Here is a 7580-nt window from a genome sequence, read left to right as displayed (position 1 = left end):
CGTTTTATTCTGCTCCTGGGCACTCTGAACTCAGAGTAAAAGCAGTTTTCGACTGCCCTTTCTGCCTACTCACATGTAAATGAAATTCAGGCTTTTGTTAATTTTCCCGGGTCTATTGATAAAATGTGGTAATTCTAGAAGGATCTCTCTTTGGATCCCAGTGGGAAAAGGAGATTTAGATCAATTCAAATATAATGCCTTTATCCTTTTTTAATTGTTTTGCTGTAGCTGCCACCCATTAAAGACCTTCATAGCCCCCAAGAGGCTCCTAAGTGAGGATTGCAGACTTAGGCTATGCCTTCCTCTGTTCCATGTTAAAATGCCCACCTTGGGTTTTTGCCAAGTCTGGGCTCTTACACAGGTTATATGAGACTCCCCTATGATAAGTAAAATACTAGGAGCTCTCTCTGTAATGAATGTTGGATGAGTTTTGATTTCCAGACAAGTTAATTTACATCCAACCTTAAAGAGATTTATTTTTTTCCCCCTCAGAGTCCAGTGTGAGATTTGACTTCTGGATGCATTAATATATTGATGAGAATGATGGGTTATCTCTGATCTCGGTGGATGCAATTACTGAGATTTCAAGTTCAGTTAAATCAGAACAGAATGCTTTTGCAAGTTCCCAGCCCATGTGAAGAGATAAAGTTTGCCTTGATAACGAGGGAGGTGGGACCAATCTTTTTATTTAGGTCACCGTGTCTACTAGGAATGACAACATTATCTTCACTTTCTTAGAAAGAAAGACACAATGGTCTTTTCACACTGTGAAAGGACAGAGAGGGGCCTTTTCATTTTTCTACTCCACCTGGTTATCTTCGAGATGAACATTTATTTGCTTTTATACCAATTTTTTTCTAGAGCGTTGAAAGCAAACATTGCAGATAAATAGGTATTTTATTGAATTGATTTTTATTGTCCCAATTCAGGTTCGACATATGAAAACGTATGAAGAACGGTTACAAGAACTGGGTATGTCTAGTCTGATGAACAGAAGGACTAGGGGACACATGATAGGAGTCTTCCAATATTTCAGGGGCTGCCCCAAAGAAGAGGGAGTCAAGCTATTCTCTCTCCAAAGCATCTGAAGACAGGGCAAGAAGCAATGGGTGAAAACTAATCAAGGAGAGAAGCAACTTAGAACTAAGGAGAATTTTCCTGATAGTGAGAAAAATTAATCAATGGAACAACTTGCCTCCAGAAGTTGTGAATGCTCCAACACTGGATGTTTTTAAGAAGATGTTGGATATCCATTTGTCTGAAGTGATGTAGGGTTTCCTGCCTAAGCAGGGGGTTGGACTAGAAGACCTCCAAGGTCCCTTCCAACTCTGTTATTCTAAGCTTTCTAAGGTTCTTATTCATGTGCGCTATTTGTCTCTGTATCTTAAACTGCTAGCAAAATGTTGTAGGCTTCAGATTCAAATGTTATTACTTTGAAGGAATCTTTCTTCAGTTCAGAAATCCATTGTATCTTCTGAATCAGCCTCCTTTGCTTCAAACAATAGACATTCTAATTTCCACCCTCTGCGTAAGATGCCATTGTAGTTTTTGAACTAGCTTTGTAAGATAGCAATAGCACTTAGATTAATATACTGCTTCACAGTATTTATGTGGTTTACATAGTCAGCATAGTGCCCCCAATAATCTGGGTCCTCATTTTACCAATCTCGGAAGGATGGAAGACTGATTTCAACCTTGAGCTGCTCAGAATTGAACTGGTGGCAGTGGGCTGAGTCGGCCTGTAGTACTGCATTCTAACCACTGCACCAACATGGCTCTTTGACTAGATCACAGGTGTCAAACTCCTGGTGTCACTTTGCTATCACGTGACATTTTGCCATGGTTTTGTCTTCACAGAGCTGGGGTAAGTATGGGCTGAGTGTGATGCATCCCACCCCGTTTGACACCTTTGGACTAGATTCTAGTCTAAGTCTGCAATGAAATACTGGATCCTTGCAGTCCTTGCAAAAAGGAATTAAGTACATCTGTAATCCCATTTTCATTCCTTGGTAAAATGAAATGGAATGGAAATTTCATAAAACTATTAAGATGACAAATTAAGTTTAGGAAGCACCCTGCATATTAAACAGTTCGTATTTAAAATATACATCAGCCTTGGAAAATAAATATTTTTAAAAATGGAGAAAAGGTCACAATTCTTATTAGAATATAATAAATACAAGGAGATAGCAGAATTTACTTTGATACATAAACACTATAAGATACTCATTCCCTCAGTCACTGATCATTGTAATGGACCAAATATTTGTGTACAGGATAATCATAAATGGTCTGAAAAGTGAAGAAGACAGGAGTGGGCCTAAGGATAGGAAAACTGAACATTAGATTTACTCAATATAAAGCACTGAATACTTTCTAGCTATAATGCAGAAGTGGCAGGTAAAGATTTTTCATAATTGCATAGAAAAGCCTTTCTGGTTTGGCATCTCATTTTCAGGACAGGGATAATAATAATCCATATTTCAGGATTGCTTAAGTAATGCCAGTTAATGTATATGATGCACGTTTGAACCTAAAAATAACAAAATATTAAAATACGCTTAATTTATTTTAACAATCTGCTAATCTTTCTGCTTCCCCAGAAGGGTTCTAATTATCTTTTTATATTATAAAATATAATTCAATCTTCAAAGTACCCTGATGCACGACAGTAAATCAAGCTGATCTAAGTACTGTATAAAAGTTAGTATAGTTTTTTAATTATTATGCCTAAATTTTTTTTCCCCAAAAAATATTTGACAAATATGCAATTGGTTTCTTCAAATTGAGGCTGCTTTTCTTGTGAAAAGAGAAAACCTGTCAGAATTTGTCTGTGATCTCAAGTAACATTGACGAGTTTTGCACTTCAGCTTTTCTAAGCTTAGCTCTGAATGAGCTAAGGTTGAATGTAATTTATTCCACAGCCAAATGGAAATGCAAATGAGTGTAGAAAGACCTCTGTGATTTCCAGTGGAAAGCTACAATGACTGATTTGTCTGATCAAAAAACACAGTTGCTCCAGATTCTATACTCACACTGCGTTTATGAGTGACCTTAAAAAGGAAATTCCTGTTCTCATTTGCAGGAATAAACTGGGATACTAACACTTATGCAAAGCCTTCAACTTGATACCTTGCCTGTTTATTTGCTCTGACAGGTTTAATTTTTAAGCTGTCTGAAACCAGTGAAGCCTTGTAATGTAAACTCTAGCATTTGAAACTGATAGCCTTTGGTAGTTTAAAAAAACTCATTAAAGCAATACTGACTAGGTATCAGACCCATCAACAATCTCATACAAGTGGCATCCAGAAATATTGGTAAAATTGTTTGCTCACCAACTACCGTCATCCTCACATACTCTCATGTGATTCCCCCCTCCTATATTTTATTCTCTGCTCCAACAGATAATTTGGTTTAGCATTAAAAAATCAAAACCATCCATTACTCATTGATGCACTTTCCGTTGCAGGAGAAGGCCAAAGAGTCCCAAATCTTTCCTGGGTTGCTTAATCAATATTTACACCTTTCAAAGAAAAATTGAAAGTGGGGCTCTATTCCTGTGCCTTTTAGAAATTGAAAAACTAGGAGGGAATTTTGGCTTGTTCCTCTTTTGATCCCATGGTTTATAAGTCAATTATTTGAAGAAAGGTGGAGAAAACCCAAGTTGTAAGATAAGACATAATTTGAAGACCTTTGTGAGTTTGAATATATACTGAATATCTTAGTTATTCTTGCTTTGAAATTAGCAGAGCTTCATCTACCTATCAATACAATCCTCATGTCTGTTTGGTATTGGGTGAGATGCTGCATCGTAGAGCAAAAGTTTTTCAACAAAGTTACTTCAAATGTGTTAACCTATAGAATGCTGGGACCAGGGGTGGGTTTCTCGCCCCGTTCCAACCGGTTCGGTTGGAACGGGGCCGGCGGCGTCCTCATGCACGCGCGTGGTACACGCATGCGTACTAGCGTCTGTGCGATGCTCCAGCTGCTCCTGGACGATCGCGCAGGCGCTGTATGCGTCCTGCGCATGCGTGGAAGCACAGAACTCGTGAAAACCGGGTAAGGACCGCGGGCGGGCGGGCGCGCCCTTCGCCATTCCCGGAAGTTACTTACTTCTGGGTTCGGCGACCAACCGGTTCACAGGGACCGCCGTGAACCGGTTGAAACCCACCCCTGGCTGGGACCCAAGAGGATGAAACTTGGGGATTGTTTTGCTGCTTCAGCACTACCATGCTGTTCAGTGCAGTGGTGGGTTTCAAAAAATTTTCGAACCTACTCTGTGGGTGTGGCCTCCTTTGTGGGAGTGGCTTGCCGGCCATGTGACCTGGTGGGAGCGGCTTACCAGCCATGTGTTTTCTCTCTCTCTCTCTCTCTCTCTCTCTCTCTCTCTTTCCTTCCTTTTGTCTCTTTGTCCCTTTTTCCTTTTTTTCTTTCATCTCTCTCTCACTTTTTCTTTCTTTTTTTCTTTCTTCCTTTCTTTCTCTTTCTCTCTCTCTCTCTTTCTCTCTCTCTCTCTCTCTCTGTCAGTGGTGGGTTTCAAAAAATTTTTGGAACCTCTTCTGTAGGTGTGGCCTGCTTTCTGGTGGAACCTCTTCTAACCAGTTCGGTAGATTTGACGAACCGGTTCTACCGAACTGGTGCGAACTGGTAGGAACCCACCTCTGGTTCAGTGCCACTGCTGTGTTGTTGTGTGATCCTTATTTTCAATGCTCCCTGACAGGTTCCCACAAATAAAGGGGGATTCCAGGAGGAAATGATTGCCAACGCTCCTATGCTCCTTCCCACTTTCCCATTAACAAAATCTTTGCTTGTGGGAAACTTATAATGAGAAATGGAGAAATGGTCCAGTCCCTCTACAGTAGCACCAACATTGACCATTCATACACTCCCTTGCTCCCTCCTGCAGAAAGGGAGGGAGGAAGGGAGGGAGGGAGGGAAAAAGGAAGAAAGGGAAAAAATGGGAAGGAGAAATGGAGAAATGGTCCAGTCCCTCTACAGTAGCACCAACATTGACCATTCATACACTCCCTTGCTCCCTCCTGCAGAAAGGGAGGGAGGAAGGGAGGGAGGGAGGGAAAAAGGAAGAAAGGGAAAAAATGGGAAGGAGGGAAGAAGAACAGAGTAGGAGGGAGGGGGAGAAGAAGGGAAGGAGGAAGAAAGAATAGAGTATGAGGAAGGGAAGGAGGAAAAAAGAAAGGAAGGAAAAATGGGAGGGAGGGAGAAGAATATAGTATGAGGAAGGAAGGGAAAAAGGAAGGAAAGAAAGAAAGAAAAAAGGGGAAATGGGTGGGAGGAAGGGAGAGAGAGAAAGAGATAGATTAGATAGATAGATAGATAGATAGATAGATAGATAGATAGATAGATAGATAGATAGATAGATAGATAGATACATACATACATACATACATACATACATACATACTGGATGGAGAATTCTATGAGTTGAAGCCCACCCAATTTAAAGTTTCCGATATTGAGAAATACAGGTGCACCCCTCAAGTGTAGTGAAAGCTGCAGTTAATTCATCTCTTTCCAGGGTTATTAGTTATACAAAAGCCACTGATCAAAGTCACATTGCAGAATATTTAGGGAGCATCAATAAGCCTTGACAACAGCAGCGGTGGTGATGGTGGTGGTCCTTTTGGTGTGAAAAATAGGCATTCCCTGAACAATTGAAGAAGTGGACTCATGACTTCTGGGGCAGCTCCCCTTCATCTCAAACAGGGGTCCTACCACGCCTAAGAAGGAAGAATTAAGAGGTGGAAAGAAAAGCATCCAGCCAACGTTCGGGGTTACATTTGAAACTCTCCTGTCTCGGCAGAAAAAGGATTACTGTGGCGCTTCTCAGGGATACTCTTGGATTAATTTACTTTACAACCTTGTGTAACCACCCATGTAGCACCGATGTCATTCAGAAACTAAACCAGCTTCAGCACCTGGCATCAGGACAGCCATGGCAAATTGCATTTTTAACCTTAAACTAGGACGCTCAAGGCCAGCCAGCTTTGGTGGCTTACCAAGGGTCCACATCTATGCCAACAAATCGGGGTTTAAACAAGCCAGGAGACTCCCAAAGGTGCTTTTTTATCCCCCAAGAATCAACTTGGACTTTCTTGGTTTTTCTTTGAAGCTCTGACTGAAGTGCTGCTGACTGATCCATTCCTCACCCTTCAGTCAGAAATGAAGAAGCTTCTTGGATGAGAAGTGAAATGTCTTCAAAGAAAACCCAGAAAATCCAAGTTTGAGGAGGGGGGGGGAAGCACCTTTGGAACAACCATGACCCGGATGACTGAGAAAGAATAGTATATAGAATAGGACAGTGTTTCTCAACCTTGGGAACTTGAAGATGTCTGGACTTCAACTCCCAGAATTCCCCAGCCAGCGAATGCTGGCTGGGGAATTCTGGGAGTTGAGGTCCAGACATCTTCAAGTTCCCAAGGTTGAGAAACACTGGAATAGGATATTAGAATGTGGAACAGAAGAATAGAATAGAAAAAAGAATAAAGAATAGGAATAGAATAATAGAGTAGGAATAGAAAGAATAGAATAGAAAATAGACTAGGAATAGAATAATAGAATAGAAATAAGAATAGAAATAGACTAGGAATAGAATATTAGAACAGGAATATGAATAGAATAGAAAATAGAAGAATGGAATAGGAATAGAATAGGAATAGAAAAAATAGAATAGAAAATAGAATATGAATAGAATAATAGAATAGAAATAAGAATAGAAATAGATTAGGAATAGAATATTAGAACAGGAATATGAATAGAGGAGTAGAATAGAAAATAGAAGAATGGAATAGGAATAGAATAGACTAGGAATAGAAAAAATAGAATAGGAATAGAATAATAGAATAGAAATAAGAATAGGAATAGATTAGGAATAGAATATTAGAACAGGAATATGAATAGAGGAATAGAATAGAAAATAGAAGAATGGAATAGGAATAGACTAGGAATAGAATAATAGAATATGAAATAGAAGAATAGAATAGGAATAGAATAGGAATAGAAAAAATAGAATAGAAAATAGAATATGAATAGAATAATAGAATAGAAATAAGAATAGAAATAGATTAGGAATAGAATATTAGAACAGGAATATGAATAGAGGAGTAGAATAGAAAATAGAAGAATGGAATAGGAATAGAATAGACTAGGAATAGAAAAAATAGAATAGGAATAGAATAATAGAATAGAAATAAGAATAGGAATAGATTAGGAATAGAATATTAGAACAGGAATATGAATAGAGGAATAGAATAGAAAATAGAAGAATGGAATAGGAATAGAATAGGAATAGAAAAAATAGAATAGAAAATAGACTAGGATTAGAATAATAAAATAGAAATAAGAATAGAAATAGACTAGGAATAGAATATTAGAACAGGAATATGAATAGAAGAATAGAATAGAAAATAGAAGAATGGAATAGGAATAGACTAGGAATAGAATAATAGAATATGAAATAGAAGAATAGAATAGGAATAGAAAAAATAGAATAGAAAATAGACTAGGAATAGAATAGAAATAAGAATAGAATAGAAATAGACTAGGAATAATAGAATATAAAA

The sequence above is a fragment of the Thamnophis elegans genome, chromosome 13 (assembly GCF_009769535.1).
Source record: "Thamnophis elegans isolate rThaEle1 chromosome 13, rThaEle1.pri, whole genome shotgun sequence".
Taxonomy (NCBI): domain Eukaryota; kingdom Metazoa; phylum Chordata; class Lepidosauria; order Squamata; family Colubridae; genus Thamnophis; species Thamnophis elegans.
The sequence above is the reverse complement of the archived record's forward strand: the minus strand, read 5'-3'. Positions refer to the sequence as shown.